This window comes from Lissotriton helveticus, chromosome 7, assembly GCF_964261635.1.
Source record: "Lissotriton helveticus chromosome 7, aLisHel1.1, whole genome shotgun sequence".
Lineage (NCBI taxonomy): Eukaryota > Metazoa > Chordata > Amphibia > Caudata > Salamandridae > Lissotriton > Lissotriton helveticus.
The window spans coordinates 1,958,270,713-1,958,291,982 of NC_136068.1; the positions used below are offsets into that span (position 1 = coordinate 1,958,270,713).

Here is a 21,270-nt window from a genome sequence, read left to right on the forward strand (position 1 = left end):
AGCCCAAAACAAGTGGCTTAGTGCGGCCTGATAAATATCACGCAGGCTTCTGCGCCACGGAACGACACAAAAAGTGACGTTCCGATGGCGCAAGGGGCCTCATAAATAAAGCCTGGTGTAACTACATTAAAGAAACGAATGTGAACCTGTGCGGAAGGTGGGTTAGTAACTGCTCAGTAGAAATATCTAAGATAGTCTAATTATTCATGTATTACCAGATTTGTAAATTCTTTATACTTGCTCTTTCACAATCAAATTCATCTTTCTTCTAATTGTTTCTTGTTTCTTTTCTTGCAGGTAAACAGGAGTCGCCCTCTTCTCCGGGTGTCTTACTAACACCAGGTGAGTACAATGAATTTACTCAATATACATAAGTACATGATCTTCCTTTTCTTCAGTTTCGTCGATTTAATTTACTTTCCTTTCTCGTGCTTTCACTACGAGTAATAAAAAGAAGTGTAGGACAGAGGTGTCAATCAACAATTACTGTCCCAATAACCCTCCTGTCTCCTTAGTCGTCACATTTCTTCTCTGCTAGGTGTCCATGTTTTCTCCTCAAGATTTCATAACCATTTAAATCAGTATCCAGAAATACAATGCCAATTGAATTGGAATTTCCATTAATTACTTTGCTCCCTATAAATTCTTGTTGTCTACTTTCTTTCTATTAACCTTCTCTCCACCAGGAGTACATTTTTACAGCTTGTGAGTGTCATAAAAAAATATCAATCAATCAATCAATCAATATATTTGTAGAGCGCGCTACTCAGCCGTGAGGGTCTCAAGGCGCTGTAAGGAGGGGGGGGGTGTGCCGCTATTGCTCGAATAACCAGGTTTTGAGGTGTTTCCTGAAAGTGAGATGGTCTTGGGTCAGTCGTTTGTGTGCGGGGAGGGTGTTCCATGTCTTGGCTGCCAGGTAGGAGAACGATCTTTCTCCGGTGGTGGTTCTGCGAATCCGTTGGACGGTGGCGAGGGCAAGGCTGGTGGAGCGGAGCTGGCGGGTGGGGGTGTAGAACGAGAGGCGGTTGTTGAGGTGTTCGGGGCCCATGTTGTAATGCGCTTTATGTGTGTGGGTGAGCAGCCTGAACGTGATCCTCTTGCTGACGGGGAGCCAGTGCAGGTTTCTCAGGTGGACGGATATGTGGCTGTGGCGAGGGATGTCGAGGATGAGTCGTGCGGAGGCGTTCTGTATGCGCTGAAGGCGTTTCTGAAGTTTGGCTGTGGTTCCTGCGTATAGGGCGTTCCCGTAGTCCAGTCAGCTGGTGACGAGGGCCTGGGTGACCGTCTTTCTGGTTTCCGTGGGGATCCACCGGAAGATCTTTCGGAGCATGCGCAGGGTGTTGAAACATGAGGATGAGACTGCGTTGACTTGCTTGGTCATCGTGAGGGAGGAGTCCACGATGAATCCCAGGTTGCGTGCGTGGTCCATGGGTGTCGGTGCGGTGCCCAGCATCGTGGGCCACCAGGAGTCGTCCCAGGCGGATGGGGATTGTCCGAGGATGAGGACCTCTGTCTTGTCCGAGTTGAGCTTCAGACGGCTGAGCTTCATCCATTCTGCGACATCTTTCATTCCGTCCTGAAAGTTGGTTTTGGCGGTGAATGGGACTTTGGTGAGGGAGAGTATCAGTTGGGTGTCATCGGCGTAGGAGATGATGTTGATGCTGTGTTTGCGTGCGATGGTGGCGAGGGGGCTCATGTAGATATTGAAGAGGGTTGGGCTGAGTGAGGAGCCTTGGGGTACGCTGCAGATGATCTTGGTGGCCTCGGAGCGGAAGGGAGGGAGGGAGGCGGCTCTCTGGGTTCTGTTGGAGAGGAACGATGTGATCCAATCCAGGGCCTTTCCTTGGATCCCAGTGTTGTAGAGGCGGGTTATTGGGGTGCGGTGGCAGACGGTATCAAAGGCTGCCAAGAGGTCCAGGATGATGAGAGTGGCTGTCTCTCCGTTGTCCATCACGGTCCTGATGTCATCGGTGTCTGCGATGAGGGCGGTCTCGGTGCTGTGGTTGGCTCGAAATCCGGACTGGGATGGGTTGAGCGAGTTGTTTGCTTCGAGGAATGCAGTCAGCTGTTTATTGACGATCTTCTCGATGACTTTAGCCGGGAAGGGGAGTAGAGAGATGGGGCGGAAGTTCTTGAGGTCTTTAGGGTCCGCTGTTGGTTTCTTCAGAAGTGCGTTGATTTATGCGTTTTTCCAGCTGTCAGGGAAGGTGGCTGACACAAAGGAGCTGTTGATGACGTTCCGGAGGTGGGGTGCGATGATGGTGTCGGCTTTGTTGAAGATATGATGAGGGCATGGGTCAGAGGGGGAGCCAGAGTGGATGGTATTCATGACGTGGGTGGTGTATTCAGTGCTAATGGGGGTCCATGCGCTGAGGCTTGTGGTGGGGGTCGTTGGTTTGGTGGCTGGAGGTGGACTCTGGGGTCCGAAGCTGTCGTGTATATCTGGGATCTTGCGGTGGAAGAATGTGGCGAGGGAGTTGCAGAGGTCTTGCGATGGTGTGAAGTCGTTGTTGCTGGCGCTGGGGTTGGAGAGCTCTTTGACGATGCTGAAGAGTTCCTTGCTGTTGTGGGTGTTGGTGTCCAGCGGCTCTTTGAACGATGTCCTTTTGGTGGTGCGGATCATCTGGTGGTATTCGCGGGTGGCGTTCTTGAGGGCTGTCATGTTTTCTGATGTCCGTTTGTGGCGCCAAGCTTTTTCGAAGGTTCGGCATGATTTCTTTGCGATTTTGAGGGCGTCTGTGAACCATGAGGTTTTTCTGTTGCTAGTCTTGCCCGGGGGTTTCTTTAGTGGAGCGATGTCGTCGGCGCAGTTGGTGATCCACTGTGCGAGATTGTGTGCTGCGTCGTTGGTGTCAGGGGTGTCGACAGGTGGGTTTTGGCTCAGCGATGTGGTCAGCTGGTCTGTGGTGACTTTGCTCCAGCATCTGCGGGGGATCTGTAGCGTGTGGTGGTGGGATGTGGTTTTCTTGAAGGTGAAGTGGATGCAGCTGTGGTCAGTCCAGTGTAGTCCAGTGGAGTGGCTGAAGGAGACGTGGTTGCTGGCGGAGAAGATGGGGTCGAGCGTGTGGCCAGCGAGGTGGGTGGGCGTGTCCACCAGTTGCTTGAGTCCGAGGTTGGCGAGGTGTTGAGCAGGGTGGAGGTGTTGTTGTCGCTGTTTTTCTCCAGGTGGAAGTTCAGGTCCCCTAGGAGGATGTACTCTGGTGAGGCTAGGGCGTGCGGGCTGATGAAGTCGGCGATGGTTTTGCTGAATTGTGTCTGTAGATGAGCATTCCTCTGAGGGTGGTCTGGGGGTCGGTGTGGATCTGGAAATGTAGGTGTTCGGCGGCGGTGAGTGTGTCTTCGGCGTTGGTCGTGACGCTGATGGTGTTCCTCTAGATGATGGCGATTCCTCCTCCAGTTTTGTTGACGCGGTCCTTACAGGTGATTTTGTAGCTGTCCGGGATGGCTATGGCGATGTCGGGGGCCGAGGAGGCGTTCATCCAGGTTTCCGTGAGGAAGGCGACGTCTGGGGCTGTTGTATCAAGGAGTTCCCAGAGTTCGACGGCGTGTTTGTGGATGGAGCGGGTGTTGAGGAGGATGCACTTGAGGTGGTTGTTGTTATCGTTGCTGTGTTCGGTGGGCGGGGTGCAGGTTCGGAGGCAGGTGAATTTGCAGGCTCGGCAGGTGAAGGGTCCGTGGGTGCGCTTCGGGGTGACTCGTTGGCAGGTGGTAGGTCGTCCGGTGTTGAGCGATGAGGGTGGCGGTGTCGTATCTCAGTCGGGTGCCCTGGCGTCGGCTGGGGCCAGGGGTACCAGCGCTGGGTGCGGTCCAGGCCTGGACCGGCGCAGACGGGCTTGCCTTTGGCGCGCCTTCGGCATACCAGATGCGGGGTCGCTGCGCGGGCTCCATAGGAGGCGAAGTGGGAGGGAGGGGCAGCCGGGAGTGGGGCGGCCAATGGGCGGACGGGGGTACAGAAGGAAAAAGGGGGCGGGCCGCGGGGGAGCAGCAGTGGGAAGCGGGGAGCAGGGGGGCACAGAGGGGCAGGGGTGCACAGGGAGCGCCAAGAAACCAAAAAATAAGGAAAACAGTAAAAGATGGACAAATACAGGAGCAACAACAATTTACCAAAAGAAATGAAAGAAACCCGGGGCACACCAGCGGCGAACCCTCGTCGGCCCTCGTGTCCCAGAGGGGTCGAGCGGCGTGGGGAGAGACCTGGGGTCAGGTCACGCTCACCTGCGCCGCGCAACCTCCATAAGAAGCCAAGTGGGAGGGAGGGCCTGCTGGGAGGCGGGAACGGGGCGGCCAATGGGCGGGCAGGGGTACAGAAGGAAAAAGAGGGCGGGCCGCGGGGGAGCAGCGGCGGGAAGCGGGGAGCGGGGTGGGGCACAGAGGGGCAGGGGCACACAGGGAGAGCCAAGAAACCAAAAAATAAGAAAAACAGTAAAAGATGGACAAATACAGGAGCAACAACAATTTACCAAAAAGAAATGCAAGAAACCCGGGGCACACCAATCAATCAATCAATCAATCTTCAAAACAAAATATGGTCCTCCTGTGCCACCGGTCGCCCACATGGCTTAGCGACAGTGCTCTGAGTCCATGTCGGAACTGTAGGTTCCAACATCTCTAAGTGGTAGCCACCACCTCCTCCTACCCCAGCCTCAATCATCTCCTCTATCCAGCTCACCTTGGTTGGTTCCGGTGGTCTGTACCAGTCCCGCGGGGTCTTCGGGCATCCTTCTTCTATTTCTCCTTCTTGCTGCCACCTTGTGTCCATCCTCAGTGTAGGAAGGTAGATCCCTGACTATGGTTGCCCCCAACTTTTTTGCCTGGTGTTTTGCTGGTTTTCTGACTTAGTTGACCTGGGGCCCTGCTAATCAGGACCCCAGGCCTACTGCTCTCTCTGTAAAATGGATTCCATGTACCTTAGGTACATATCTAAATTGGATACTGAGTCACCTTATCAGTCCCTGTACAGTGTACCTTAGGTACCCAGGGCATAGGTGTACCCAGGGCCTACCAGGGGCTGCAGCATGTATTATGCCACCCCTGGCTGGCCATCCAAATCTGACACAACTGGCTGCTTGACAGCTGGGGCAAGGTGGTGTAATCACCCTTTGCTTTAGATATAGTATACCTATATCTAACCCTAAAATGGACACACAGATCTCCTATCAGTCACTCCTATGGCAGGCCTTAACAATCCTGAAGGCAGAGTGCTTGGAATCGTGTGAGATGGTGCTCTGGCATGAGCTGAGCCTGTCTGCGGCTTTCGGGATCCATACCTTAGCCGTTTCCATGATATCGCATACCATATACTCTTAAGTGCATTATAATCCTCGCGGTTATATGCCAACTCTGGTATCGCTTTATCAAAACATGTCGAGTAAGGTGTCATACGAATTGGAATACTAACCCCTCGCCAATTCTGGCGACGGGGTTAGCATTCCACCCTTCTAGAGGGACACGACATGTATGTAACCTGTAACCCCGGTTAAAGTCAGACAGAGCCTTAGCATCCACAAAATGGATGCTGCTACCGAGACACAAGTCTGCCCTCCTGCTGCTGGGAGTCCTCCCAGAGCAGGAGGCAAGGACAAAGGGTTTCCTGCCAGGGGCGGTGCCAGCACCGTCCCAGACAGGGTTTTGTGTATTCCAGGTAGGCAGGGCTACAGAGGAAGGTGACTGCAAGTGGCACCCCGGTGCTCACTATGCATAGGCCGGCTTGAACCAGTTCCAGGGACACTCCAGACCCTGAGCTGGGGAAAAGCCAGCCAAGGAAGTGGGTGTAACCACCCCCCTCCTGGTCCCACCCATAGGGCAGGACCTAGTCGCGTGCCAGCCCCCTTTTCCCAGATAAAGGTAGGAGCAGGCCCCCTTCCAAATTAGATCATCTTTGAATCCTGAAACTACTTTCTACGAAAGGAACTCAAGACTTCTTCCTAAGATTTCTCCCTTGTGGCTAAGGAGTAGTCACCCTGCATCCGCAGGCACCATCGCAAGAACACTGCGGTCTGCTGCAAGTCCTTCCTCCGGAATCCGACTGCCCAGCTCGACGAGAACCGGCTTCCCTGGCACCTCTGACCTCTACCCACCTCTACAGCCCTGCTGAGAACCGTGGGTGCGACGAGACCTCGAGGGACCGGCCATCTGCAAGACTGCACGACTTCTGCACAGCAAGCCCGCCGAGTCATTTCCTGGTGAGTGCTTTGGGGTCCGAGAAGCCCCGACCCTGAGCAGCTCCAGCACCGAAGTGCAGCCTCCCAGCATCTCCACGATCTGCGTGGGGCCCTTCTGCTTTTTGCTGCTCACCGCGTTGTTTGGCTACTAGCCCGCTGGCTTGTGGCCTTCTGAACGACGCCCGACGACATCACTGCTGCTGGTCTGGTTGCTCCAGACTGGCCCTTGCTCCCTTCCCGAAGAGGAGCACCCAGGACCCTCCTGGTCCACTCAAGACGCCATTTTGAGTCCACCGCGTGGGCTTGAATTAGCCAAGGCTTGTTGCCCAATCCTGGGTAGCTTCGACGCCGACAGCTTCATCCATCGTGGGACAGCTCGCCTCTCCATCCTGGTCGCCGACGACGCCTCCTGGTCCGTGAGATCTGCAGAGCCAGCGTCGCCCACTCACCTAGTCGAGGTGACTACCATCCGGTGCCCTCCTGGTGCCCACTGACTACTGGCTAGTAGTCCCGAACTTGGTCCCCTCTGCCTTCAGGTGTCATCCATCTTCCAGATCCAGGCTTGGATCAACTCGAACTATCTTCACTGGTCGCCTGCCAGCATCTTTCTTCCAGGCTCCTGGTCCGGCAACGAGGATTCCCGACGTCTTTTGAGACCTATGCAGCTGCAGCCCCTGGGCTAGGTAACTTCGGCATTTCGGTGCCCCAGCATAGCCTCACTATCCAAGGGTCAGGATCCACTGTCGTTTTCTTCCTACCAGGTCGGGTTCGCCCGTAAACACTAACTTTAACTTTACTAGCTTCCATAGACTTTGTCCCGCATCCCGCGTGAGAGTGCACACTCTGCACCCGAGTCCCCTAGGTCTCCTAGAAATAATCTAACGATTCCCTAGTCAAGTCCTAGCGATTCCAAAGCCTATTAGTCCTGTACTTACCTGCTAGTAATTTCGCATTCCACTTTTAAAGTATATGGTTTTCCGTGCCCCTCGGGCATTTGTATATACTGTGCTAACTTAAGTATTTTCGTAAGAGTTTTGTTGTGTGCTTAGCACCCTGTCCTCATAAAGAGTACAGGGTTGTTGTGATTCTAATAAATATATTGTTTATTTTCATAACACTTGTGTGGTGTCCTTTCACTGGGTGTTCAAGGGGTAATGTGATGGTGAAACAGCTGGCTTAACACGCCCTCTAGAGTCTTAGCCTTAGACTGCTCGTATCCATGCTACTAGGATAGCTGGTCTATAAGGTTGACTTACAACCAATCATCAATAAGGGTTGTTTGGACTGATATATAGTGATCACTAGAATAGTGAGCACTGCACATCAGGCCAACTTCTCACATTGGTGAGCAGCGGTTGGGATTTGAGCTTGCTGTTGTTTTACCACACATATCCTAAGAATATCTTGTGAAAGATCACATAAGTACTAAAGGTACATATAACTTAGCTTAGAATACTCTGAGTTCTACTGAACCAGCTGTTGTAGCTCCTAGGGCCTAGCACACCCTAAACTACAACTCTAGCAAGGGATCAGTAGGCAAACATATAGTGTAGGTAAGCGCACCACTTACACCTCACTAGAAAAAGCATGTCTAACCATGGAGAGTCCACTGAGACTCCCCTGGTAAGTGTTGACCCTCCACAGGTCACTTCAAGATATGCAGCTCTCAGTTTCCAGGAGATGAGACAAGTCTGTACCTCCAGGAAACTGAAGCAGGGGTCTAACCCCACCATTCCCTTTCTGATAGGTCTCTTAGAGACATATGATGCCAGAAAGATTTCTCAGTTACATGAGAACATGCCAGCCTTAGAGGGAACCTCTGGGGATCCAGACCTCCCCACCACTGCTACTGCAGTTGAGGAGGAGGAGGATCAGGAGGAACTCTCTGGGGATGAGGTAGACAAAGGTCTTGAGGTAGTCAGAAGGCTAACCAGGGCCAACATAGACTTACTTGGGCTAGGATCTGGGGGACCCCCAGTACTGACCCTAAGTAGGCCTAACCTTGGAGTTAGGAGAAATAGATCTCCTTCTAGGGACTCCATTAGATCTCTGCACTCTAATGCCTCTTCTCAGAGGAGAAGGAACTCTCCCCAGAGGAGATTGACTTCCCCTCAGAGAAGAGAGCATGAAGCAAGGATGAGACAAGCTAAACTGAGGATTGAAAGGGAAGAACTTGCCCTGGCCAAAGAGAAGCTTGCCTTTGCTAGAGAGCAGCAGATGAGTGGGTTAGCTCCCACTGGTGGCAGCAATCTCCCAAGAGATAAAGAGAAGGGTTTAGATACTAAACACCTGACAAAGATAGTGCCCCCCTTTAAACAAGGGGATGACATCCAGAAATGAATGGCTGCTTTGGAGAGGGCCTGCACTGTACAGTGCATCCCCCAAAGTCAGTGGGCAGCTATACTGTGGCTCTCCTTTGATGGTAAAGGTAGAGATAAGCTCCTCACTACAAGAGTGGAGGATGCTAATGATTACCAGGTCCTGAAAAATGCACTGGTTGATGGGTTTGGCTTAACCACTGAGCAGTACAGGCTGCTGTTCAGAGACACCCAGAAAACTCAGTCTCAGGACTGGTCTGACTTTGTTGATTGTGCCACTAAGGCTTTGGAAGGCTGGCTACTGGGTAGCAAGGTTACTGAATTCACAGGATTGTATAATCTTATTATGAGAGAGCAAGTCTTAAATAATTGTCAGAACCAGTTATTACACCAGCACCTGGTAGACTCTGATCTGACCTCTCCACAAGAATTGGGTAAGAGGGCAGACAAATGGGTCAGAACCAGGATTAGGCCCAAGAACCAAGGTGGTGACCAGAAAAAGGAATCAACCAAGCCTCAAGAGAAGGGTGGGAATAAATCTCCAGATCAAACCACATCAGGGCCCCAAAAATCCTCTGAGGGGGGTGGGTCCCAGAATCCTTCTAATAACCAGAAGAAACCTTATTGTTATCCCTGTAAACAGGTGGGTCATTTGAAAACTGACAGCAGTTGCCCAAAGAATAACAATAAGGAGAACATACCCCCAAGTAACTTTCCCAAACCTCCTGTTACTATTAGTAGTAATCCCCCAGGTGGTGGGAGTGCCCCCAAGAATTTGGGTGCATTTACTTTGGGAGTTCCTGGGGACTCTGGCCTAACCAGGTCCCCAAACTTAGATACTCTTGTCTGTTAGACTGGCATGGGGTTTGCCAACTTCACCACTTGTCCCAACACTTTGAGCAAGTACAGACAGGAGCCCCTCATCAATGGTATAAAAGTTGAGGCCTATAGAGATACAGGGGCTAGCATCACTATGGTGACTGAGAGTCTAGTCCCCTCAAGGCAACTTTTACCTGGTGCCACATACCAGGTGACCAATATTGATGGAGTACAGAGAGATCATCCCATGGCAGTGGTCAATCTCAACTGGGGAGGTGTCACTGGCCACAAGAGAGTGGCAGTGTCACCAAACTTGCCTGTAGATTGCCTACTGGGGAATGATTTAGAGCTCTCAGCCTGGGCTGAAGTAGAGCAAGAAACCCATTCTAAAATGGTAAACTTCCATGGTAAGGTTAGTGGGGCAGTGATAGCCACAGCCCCAGTCCAAGATGTCCTCCCTGAACAGGTCAGGAGGGCTGTGCCAGTCACAGCCCAATCTCAGACAACTTCCTTCCCAGAACAGGTTGTCAAGGCTGTGATGGTCACAGCCCACACCCAAACTGAGCCCCCTCCTGAAAAGGTTGGGAGAGTTGTGATGGCCACAGCTCAGACTCAGACAGATGATAGTGTTGTGAAGCCTGAAACTATGGATCACTCCACTCAGACAGAGAGCATTGAGGAGGAAGAGAAATCTCCCTCCCACCAGACTTTAGGAAAGGGTCAGCCTCCTCAGGGAACTGATCTGACCCCTTGTGAAGAAACTGCCCCAGAGGTAGTCAGGCCTAGCCTGGCAGAACCCCTGATGTCAGTGGACCCTTCCAAGGTGGGACCCAGTCTGGAGCAGGTAACCTGCCCCTCTCTACCCTGCCTCAGTCAGCCCAGGGCTGTAGAGGTCAGGGAGGCCAGTGTTGGACCCCAAAGGGCCCCCTGTCCAAAAGAATTCCCCAATCAGCAGATTAAGGGCACTGAAGCTAGTAGTCCTAGCCAAGTGAAAATAAAATCAACTCCTGAGGGATCCCCCTTAAATTTAGTTAGGGACCTCCCACAGATGGACACTGTTGGGCACAGCCAAACCTGGGACCTGAGGGCCCCAAACCTGACCTGTCCCTCCAGTAAGCCAAACAGAGGGACCCAACCTCCAGCTGTAGGTAGCCAGAGGTTGACCCTGAGAGCCCAAAACAACTCAGTCTTGGAAAGAAAGGCCTCTATGGTGGAAAATGATTGGAGGAAGCTGAGCCCAAAATTAGTGGAGCCTCACTTCAGTACTCCATCTCAGCACCAGCCTTTTCCTTTGCCAAAACACACCACAGGTAGAGATTCCCTATGGTGGAGACCCTCAGATACCCTTAGGGTGAGGGATTGCTTAGTGGACCATGAGATAGGGGGTAACCATGCCAGTGCTGGTACTTCCTTATATGGCCACTCAGGCAATATAGGCTTACCTGGCAAGGATAGCCTTATCTCCTTTCGTTTGGGGGGGGGTTATGTAGGAAGGTAGATCCCTGACTATGGTTGCCCCCAACTTTTTTGCCTGGTGTTTTGCTGGTTTTCTGACTTAGTTGACCTGGGGCCCTGCTAATCAGGACCCCAGGCCTACTGCTCTCTCTGTAAAATGGATTCCATGTACCTTAGGTACATATCTAAATTGGATACTGAGTCACCTTATCAGTCCCTGTACAGTGTACCTTAGGTACCCAGGGCATAGGTGTACCCAGGGCCTACCAGGGGCTGCAGCATGTATTATGCCACCCCTGGCTGGCCATCCAAATCTGACACAACTGGCTGCTTGACAGCTGGGGCAAGGTGGTGTAATCACCCTTTGCTTTAGATATAGTACACCTATATCTAACCCTAAAATGGACACACAGATCTCCTATCAGTCACTCCTATGGCAGGCCTTAACAATCCTGAAGGCAGAGTGCTTGGAATCGTGTGAGATGGTGCTCTGGCATGAGCTGAGCCTGTCTGCGGCTTTCGGGATCCATCCCTTAGCCGTTTCCATGATATCGCATACCATATACTCTTAAGTGCATTATAATCCTCGCGGTTATATGCCAACTCTGGTATCGCTTTATCAAAACATGTCGAGTAAGGTGTCATACGAATTGGAATACTAACCCCTCGCCAATTCTGGCGACGGGGTTAGCATTCCACCCTTCTAGAGGGACACGACATGTATGTAACCTGTAACCCCGGTTAAAGTCAGACAGAGCCTTAGCATCCACAAAATGGATGCTGCCACCGAGACACAAGTCTGCCCTCCTGCTGCTGGGAGTCCTCCCAGAGCAGGAGGCAAGGACAAAGGGTTTCCTGCCAGGGGCGGTGCCAGCACCGTCCCAGACAGGGTTTTGTGTATTCCAGGTAGGCAGGGCTACAGAGGAAGGTGACTGCAAGTGGCACCCCGGTGCTCACTATGCATAGGCCGGCTTGAACCAGTTCCAGGGACACTCCAGACCCTGAGCTGGGGAAAAGCCAGCCAAGGAAGTGGGTGTAACCACCCCCCTCCTGGTCCCACCCATAGGGCAGGACCTAGTCGCGTGCCAGCCCCCTTTTTCCAAATTAGATCATCTTTGAATCCTGAAACTACTTTCTACGAAAGGAACTCAAGACTTCTTTCTAAGATTTCTCCCTTGTGGCTAAGGAGTAGTCACCCTGCATCCGCAGGCACCATCGCAAGAACACTGCGGTCTGCTGCAAGTCCTTCCTCCGGAATCCGACTGCCCAGCTCGACGAGAACCAGCTTCCCTGGCACCTCTGACCTCTACCCACCTCTACAGCCCTGCTGAGAACCGTGGGTGCGACGAGACCTCGAGGGACCGGCCATCTGCAAGACTGCACGACTTCTGCACAGCAAGCCCGCCGAGTCATTTCCTGGTGAGTGCTTTGGGGTCCGAGAAGCCCCGACCCTGAGCAGCTCCAGCACCGAAGTGCAGCCTCCCAGCATCTCCACGATCTGCGTGGGGCCCTTCTGCTTTTTGCTGCTCACCGCGTTGTTTGGCTACTAGCCCGCTGGCTTGTGGCCTTCTGAACGACGCCCAACGACATCACTGCTGCTGGTCTGGTTGCTCCAGACTGGCCCTTGCTCCCTTCCCGAAGAGGAGCACCCAGGACCCTCCTGGTCCACTCAAGACGCCATTTTGAGTCCACCGCGTGGGCTTGAATTAGCCAAGGCTTGTTGCCCAATCCTGGGTAGCTTCGACGCCGACAGCTTCATCCATCGTGGGACAGCTCGCCTCTCCGACGCCTCCTGGTCCGTGAGATCTGCAGAGCCAGCGTCGCCCACTCACCTAGTCGAGGTGACTACCATCCGGTGCCCTCCTGGTGCCCACTGACTACTGGCTAGTAGTCCCGAACTTGGTCCCCTCTGCTTTCAGGTGTCATCCATCTTCCAGATCCAGGCTTGGATCAACTCGAACTATCTTCACTGGTCGCCTGCCAGCATCTTTCTTCCAGACTCCTGGTCCGGCAACGAGGATTCCCGACGTCTTTTGAGACCTATGCAGCTGCAGCCCCTGGGCTAGGTAACTTCGGCATTTCGGTGCCCCAGCATAGCCTCACTATCCAAGGGTCAGGATCCACTGTCGTTTTCTTCCTACCAGGTCGGGTTCGCCCGTGAACACTAACTTTAGCGTTACTAGCTTCCATAGACTTTGTCCCGCATCCCGCGTGAGAGTGCACACTCTGCACCCGAGTCCCCTGGGTCTCCTAGAAGTAATCTAACGATTCCCTAGTCAAGTCCTAGCGATTCCAAAGCCTATTAGTCCTGTACTTACCTGCTAGTAATTTCGCATTCCACTTTTAAAGTATATGGTTTTCCGTGCCCCTCGGGCATTTGTATATACTGTGCTAACTTAAGTATTTTCGCAAGAGTTTTGTTGTGTGCTTAGCACCCTGTCCTCATAAAGAGTACAGGGTTGTTGTGATTCTAATAAATACATTGTTTATTTTCATAACACTTGTGTGGTGTCCTTTCACTGGGTGTTCAAGGGGTAATGTGATGGTAAAACAGCTGCCTTAACACGCCCTCTAGAGTCTTAGCCTTAGACTGCTCGTATCCATTCTACTAGGATAGCTGGTCTATAAGGTTGACTTACAACCAATCATCAATAAGGGTTGTTTGGACTGATATATAGTGATCACTAGAATAGTGAGCACTGCACATCAGGCCAACTTCTCACACTCAGTGTTTTCCAATCTGCTCATAGACAGTGTCCTTTCCAGCCCTTCTTTCCTTTTCTGTGTCCCTCCCCCCTTTCTCTTTCTTTTTTGTCTATGCAATTCTCACGCGGTTGTCCTTCTTTTATTTTCAGGTCTTATCAGATTACATGCAGGACCACATTGTCGTGGACCTTCTCTTTCTGGTAACGTGCCCCGTCAAAAATATACTATTAGTGACAAGGATAACTTCTTTGGAACAGGCTTTACGGGTGATTTCACAGATATAACAATAAACCCAGGGGTACATTTATGAGATACTTGCACCACAGTTGCATCACTTTTTGCGACGCAATGGCGGCTCGAACCACCAAATGATATTTATGAGGCCACGCAAAGCCACTTTGCACGGCTTTGAACGGCATCATGGGTTTGGAGTGAGGCAAGGCAGCGCAAATCACCCCGTTGCCTTAATCTGCGCTAGGGAGGCGTTCCGTCGGCATCGTGGTGGGAGTTCCCATGCAACACCCATGGATTTTGACGCAATCGCAGATTACAGAATGATGAACCAAACCCTCAGTGGGAAGGCGCGTTACGCTGAGCTCGGGTCCCCAGATGCAACCATCCTTATCTTTTGTAAGCAAACCATACTATAGCTTTGTTTTGACAAAATTCCGATTGAATATGGTTCCCTGGTGACTGACATTCCCCAAAGGTTATTTGGAACCTGATTTATTAAAAGCCTGCCCTTGTGACAATGTCTCGGAGCGGGACACCCTCCATATAAAGTTCTTCTGCGCCTAATAAGACCCTCTGCGCAGGAAGTACACTCTCCCCCTACTCAGAGATTGTCAATGTGTTCAAGTGAGGCCGGCCTTGCTCTGTCTCCAAATGCTAGCCTCACCCGGGACCTCATTTATGAAAAGTGACGCATCGCTGCGTGAAATGCCAGCCTCACCCAGAGTTTGCTTCGGGGCGGCACGTTTTTAACTGGGGCCATTAAACGCAGATCCAAGGTGCCGCTGCCGCTGCAATCCTGGGCCCTGAGTCAGTGTAACTATGTTCTCCTGAGCTACACAATGCAAACTTAATAAGTTAATATTAATGATCTTGGCATACTGTGTCAGCACTGTTGCACTTCATATGATTTAACTTTTGTGGGTTTTTAAACGCAACCATTGTAATCGTAACGCTGGATGCTTTCGAACATATAATGTATTTTAATGAAATATCTATTTTTATGAAAACTGTTCCGCCTTTTTTGGCTCTTGGCTGCCGAAAAAAGTACTTTTGACTTGACTTGACTTACAGAATGATGTAAACCTGGGGTTGTGCCAAAACCTTTTGCCTCCCAGGAGAGGCGCCAAGGGGAATAATATCTTTATGGCTCCTCGTTTGTTTCCTCTTTCTAAGTGTGCTGAGTTCTGCAGCACACATCGAAAGAGGAAAACGCCTTCCAGGGTTGTTTTGTGCAGGAAGGTGTGCCTTATTGCACAAAAGCAATCCTGGGCGCAACACAGGCAGCCGTGCACCATGGCGCGAAGGTGCCCGCGTTGGCACGAAGGTGCCCGCATTGGTGCGAAGGTGCCCGCATTGGTGCAAAGGTGCCCGCATTGGCGCGAAGGTGCCCGCATTGGTGCAAAGGTGCCCGCATTGGTGCGAAGGTGCCCGCATTGGTGCGAAGGTGCCCGCATTGGTGCAAAGGTCCCGCATTGGTGCAAAGGTGCCCGCATTGGTGCGAAGGTGCCCGCATTGGTGCGAAGGTGCCCGCATTGGTGCAAAGGTGCCCGCATTGGTGCGAAGGTGCCCGCATTGGTGCGAAGGTGCCCGCATTGGTGCAAAGGTGCCCGCATTGGTGCGAAGGTGCCTGCATTGGTGCGAAGGTGCCCGCGTTGGTGCAAAGGTCCCGCATTGGCGCTAGGCTGCTGAAATGGAGCCAGCGCAGGCCGGAAGGACAGGAATGCGCCGCGTGCCGTGGATACGCAGCGTGCCGGCCCTTTCACTTTGGTGCAGGGCACCGCAGAACGTTGACCTGCTGTGCTGCCCTAGGACAAATGCCCATAATTAGCCCCCCAGACTTTACAACCAATCTGTGAGCATTCGAAGGAGAGATCTTACTCCAAATATAGATGACTTACTGTGCACAATAAGAATACTAAAAGGACAGACAGCGACCACACTCAACACATTCAAAAAACAAATACCACTGGAAAAAAGTAAAAACATAAAGCATTAAGACAGATTATAAAATGTTCAACATCAGGCCCGAGGGGTTTGGAGCTCAGATTCCTTTACTCAGTTTTACATAAAATCTACATGTTCAACCAAAGCGCGAAAAGAAGCCAGGATAAAACTTCAGAGACCTCTCGAGCTAAAAGAGGCTTCAAATTCGGGAAAATGATTGGCCTTGGAACGAAAAGGTATAAATAAGAAGTGATTATAACATGTCTTACTGCCAATGGACATTTTTTATTACCAAATGTTATGGCACTAGAATCTAAGTTGTAAACTAATGGAATACAAATGGAATCTTAATATGTTCATAATACCTCAGGCAACTACTACCAAGCTAGAACAAGAATACAAATTGTCAAGATTCCTGGGTCCTGTGGCGGCAATAAAGCAAAACCCTGAAAAATAGACTATACTGTTTACCAATCTGTTTACTAAATAGCTCAGTACTGGCCAAAATCTGCCTTTGTGGAAAGAATCAATCCTTAAGGCCCAGATTCGATCCTCAGAGCTGTTACCTAAGAGCATCACTGAACTCAGAAGGGAAACTATTGACTAAAAATCTTTTATCAGAACTGTCTCAATGGGTTTTGGAAAACACCCTCATTAGGTTTCACCAAACTAGATTTATCTCCCTGAGCTCAACTTTCTACTAAATACTAACAATTAATATTCTGGAAGGAAAAAACATCACATTAAAAGACAAGAGACTCTTTGTTTGCTAGATTGAGTATTCAACAGCTTTCGATAGAGTCACCAGAACCAGGCTTTAGGGAAAACTACTGTCATGGAGCACGGACCAAACACTACTTCCTTTAATAGTGGACCTTCACATAGAAGCATGGGTTTGAGAGACACTAACGGAAGGGCAGAGTGTAACTCCAAGAACGCTGATAGGGCACACTCTACACACAGATGCTTCCGGCTCCCTTCTGGGGTCACTATAGTTTGTGAACTTGCCTGAAACACAGAATCAGAGTCTGATCCTTCTGAACTGGGACAGACACATTCTACTCATCTACTGATGCATATGACGTGTTACGCTTCTCTTCACACTAATGGGTCGGTCATGTGGTTGTACTTCAAATCTACAAATAGAACAATTTAATGATTAGATACAGCAAAACAAAAATGAAGTATTTTGCATATAAATAACTACACTTGAGCTGGTCTATTGAACTCAAAAGAATTGACAAGGTCACGTTACAAATATCCTACAGACATGATAGATGAGAAACTTCATTGGAGGCACAGATGACTAGTGAGACTAACAAGAGCAATGATGCTAGTGGGACAATTAAAAGCTTCTCCAGGAAAGTTGAAGGGGGCAATATTGGTCCAACAATTACCTTAACCATTAACAAGTTAACTCTGATAATTCTATATGGGGCTCTGGCTTTTAAGTAGCAAAGTATATTTCATTTGAGAACATTTACCACCCACTGTTGACGGAGATGGAAACTGGGATTATTCTTATTGTCTGTTCTTAATAATATTAATTTTATCAACTAGAATACACAAAAGAACTTAATCAAGAAGTCAATAACCGCGATTCCCCCAATTGTTGACTAACTTTTTACAGTCAAAAGAACACACATCACCCCTCTCTGCTTGTGTAGTTGATGATTAATAGGTCTCAGTAAAAAAGTTCTAATGAAGAAAACGATACGGTCGGCACATTACTATATGATGTTGAAAACACATCAACGTATAAAAACACAACATATTCACAAGCTAGCTGTACAATGAAATGACAATCTCACTCATACTGGAATGATCATGACCATTGGCGTGGCCTAATCCCTAATCATGTTAAGCAGTTTCATAGCTGCTCTCCGGTCCGCCACGTCTTGTTTGTGTGCCGTTTGAGCGGAGGGAGCAAGCCTTGGAAAGGGGACTTCTGGGACGTTGGCCAGCTGACGCTCTCGTCTTTTTGCATACGTGCAGCAGATGCACGCAGTGGGTGCGCCGCCGGTGCGCCAAAGGCAAGCCCGTCTGCGTCCGTCCGCGCCTGGATGCCACCAGCCGCCAGTAAAGCTGCATCTTTTTGGGTAAATCGTGTGCCTTATGTCATATTTGAGTCTGGAGCTCATAGAGATAGTAAAGCACAGTTCCAGCACCCTTTCTAGAGAGAAACGGACATTACCCGATAAAGACGATCATCGGCAGTGCAATATGTGTAAGTTCTCCTGTGCCTATTCCTTCTCCCAATCCAAGTATAAGGCTCTCGGGCCCTCAATACACAATCCCTTCACCAGCAAACCTCTGGCTGGCAGTAACAGCGTCCTTTGGATAATGCCAAACATATCCCCGCTCAGCTACAGTGCATCTATTTAAACGCACGTCCCATCCCAAAGCACGCTTTGTAGTTCAGGGACCGCTTAGATACAATGAAGCCAGATATATGTTTCATTACTGAAAGCTGGCTACATTCGTCTTCTCCATCCATAGTTATAGCGTTTCCTGGAGGCTATAGGGTAACCAGGTGCGATAGTTAAAAAAAGATTGGGGAGTAGCTATTAAGTTACGAAATACACTAAGCGTTAATATTCGGGACTCCTGCTCTGCCCCTGGGTTGGAAATGATAATATTCCAATTAGAAACTTCTAGTAATCTAACCTGGAAGGGGACGCTGTTCTATCGCCCACCCGGCGAAAAAAAAGATTTTTGTTTGAAGTTCATGGAATGGCTAGCACTTCATATTTTAGCTGCGGATCATTTTCTGCCCTCGAGGGACTTCAATCACCATATAGACAACCCGTCTGACCCTGATTCCAATCAATCAATTAATCATGCCATTTGTATAGCGCGCTACTCACCCGGAAGAGTCTCAAGGCGCTTGGGGGTAGGGGTATGCTACTGCTCGAACAGCCAGGTCTTGAGTTGTCTCCTGAAGGCGAGATGGTCCTGGGTCAGCCGGAGGTGGATGGGGAGGGAGTTCCAAGTTTTGGCCGCCAGGTAGGAGAAGGATCTTCCTCCGGCGGTGGCTCTGCGGATGCGTGGAAAGGCGGCGAGGGCGAAGCGGGTGGACCGTAGCTGGCGGGTGGGAGTGTAGAAGGTCAGGCGGTCGTTGAGGTATTTGGGGCCCAGGTCGTGGAGAGACTTGTGTGCGTCTGTGAGGAGCCTGAACGTGATCCTCTTGTTGACGGGGAGCCAGTGCAGGTCCCTCAGGAGATGTGGCAGCGACGGGGGATGTCCAGGATGAGTCGGGCGGCGGCGTTCTGGATGCGTTGGAGTCTTCTCTGAAGCTTGGCGGTGGTACCAGCGTAGAGGGTGTTTCGGTAGTCCAGTCGGCTGGTGACGAGGGCCTGGGTGACCGTCTTCTTGGTTTCGGTCGGGATCCATCGGAAGGTCTTGCGGAGCATTCGTAGGGTGTGAAAGCAGGATGAGGAGACGGCGTTGACTTGTCTGGTCATTGAGAGGGAGGAGTCCAGGATGAAGCCCAGGTTGCGTGCGTGGTCTGTTGGCTTGGGAGCGGTGCCCATGGCGGGGGGCCACCAGGAGTCATCCCAGGCGAAGGGCGATGGTCCCAGGATGAGGACTTCAGTCTTGTCTGAGTTCAGTTTCAGGCGGCTGGTCTTCGTCCACTCGGCGACGTCTTTCATTCCTTCGTGTAGGCTGGTTCTGCCGGTGTCGGGGTCCCTGGTGAGGGAGAGGATCAGCTGGGTGTCGTCGGCATAGGAGATGATGTTGAGGTTGTGTTGGCGTGCGATGGCTGCGAGGGGTCTCATGTAGACGTTGAAGAGGGTGGGGCTGAGTGATGATCTTTGCGGTCACGCCGCAGATGACTTCGGTGGCCTCGGATCGAAACGGGGGAGGCGAACTCTCTGTGTTCTACTGGTGAGGAACGAGATGATCCTCTCCAGTGCCTTCTCTTGGATGCCGATGTTGCTGAGGCGTTGAACTAGGGTGCGGTGGCAGACTGTGTCGAACTGTACTGTGGTATATAAATAAATAATACCGGATCTAGGTTTGACTGGACATAGTAATAACAGATAGCTCAATAAATAAGAGTCAAGATTCGAGGTAGTAGGAGTTTGCAGGTTTAATACAGCATAAGGACAGGAACAGGACAACCTGCACAGGAATAGGATGGCAGCGCTGCCGGGGACAGGATCGGAATTGGCGGATCGGCGTAACATTTAATAACAGTGCACAAGCATATATACTAAAACAGTTGCATTACAATACATACGATAGGCGGAGCAGTGGGTGTGGTCAATAGCAGTCGCGAAAGATAAGGGTGAAAGTAGGTGTAACAGGAGGCGTATACATAGACATGTGATGTAAACGTAACAGAATATGTCATAAATGGGGCGGAAACATGGAGGGGGCTACCTGAGGAGCCGGGACCTCTAACCTAATGGTGCGCGCAAACTGACAATGACGTGTTACTAGGAGAAGCTGGGGGCTATGACTTCTGCGCTAGGAGCAGAGACTGAAGTCTGGAGAGTCAGGGCGACATGTACCTAACACTATCTAGTATCTGATGTTTAGAGAACATGTTGATAGAATCCAAAAGTTATCGGGGTAAAGGCTAACAGACTCTAAGACTGGTGCATGCATTATTCTACATGTAGTGCGTGTTGAAGAATATTAAATGACCATAAATACAGTATTTCTCTTACATGGAGACGTAAAGGCTAGACTGTGACGGAAACTATTGATGCGATTCAGTAGCTTAGGAATGCAGAGAAGGAGGGCTGGACTGATAACTAGAATCATAACATACTTTTGGCAGACTAGCAGGCAGAGCCAGGCCGAGCCGGGCACTGTGAGGCAGGAAGTAAGTGAAGGGTCAGGAACACAGGTGGGGGCTGTATCGCTCCTCAGCAAGGGCTCAGGAAACAGGAGCTGAATCTGGTGTCCGGGCCCTTTTGAGGCCTAGAAACGGGGACTTTTCAATGAAATAACGTGCACACTGAGAAACGTGGCAACGTAACTTTACATAGGCCTGATACTCGTAGCTTTCACGAGAACTGGGAACTGGCATACTAGAGATGGACACAACTGTAATTGCGTCTTTAATCGAACATGGGGGATACATATGCATATTAATCATGCACACATAACATAAGATGGGGAACACGTAGGGACACAGAACATGGCAAAATTTACTTTTCCACATTCCCTCCTTGTCACTACGTTTCCATCAGGAAACATCAATATTCATGATACCATCTATCATTTCATACAGTATCATTTGTTCGTCTCGAATTTTCTTGGAACGGGATTTAGAACGGGACTCGGGACTAGGAATACAAGAGGTAGCACAAATGCCGCAAATCGCAGGGCCACATTGTATACAGAGGCAGCAACTGAATATGATCGCTACTGCAATACCTAGAAAGGACAATACTTTCCATCCCCAGGCGGAAATTATATTCCAGAACCAACCGGACCATGTCCAGGTGCCTGGATCTTGGTGTAACATATGGGCAATTTTATGGAGTCTGGTTATAGCTGAATAAACAGACGGCGCGTTATTAGGGATGAAAATGCAGCAACTAGATCCGATGACTCTACATGCCCCGCCCCTATCGGCCAGTATGACGTCAAGGACGAGACGATTCTGGAGCACGACA

General features: G+C 50.5%; 1 protein-coding gene across 1 annotated transcript in view; it reads left to right on the forward strand.

Moving 5' to 3' along the window:
• Positions 1–21,270, forward strand: part of LOC144767909 (NXPE family member 1-like) — a 357,584-nt gene that overhangs the window by 45,425 nt on the left and 290,889 nt on the right. The window contains exon 2 of the mRNA XM_078651249.1: positions 298–342. The gene's annotated coding sequence lies outside the window, so the exon portion shown is untranslated. The remainder of the gene's footprint in view (positions 1–297; positions 343–21,270) is intronic.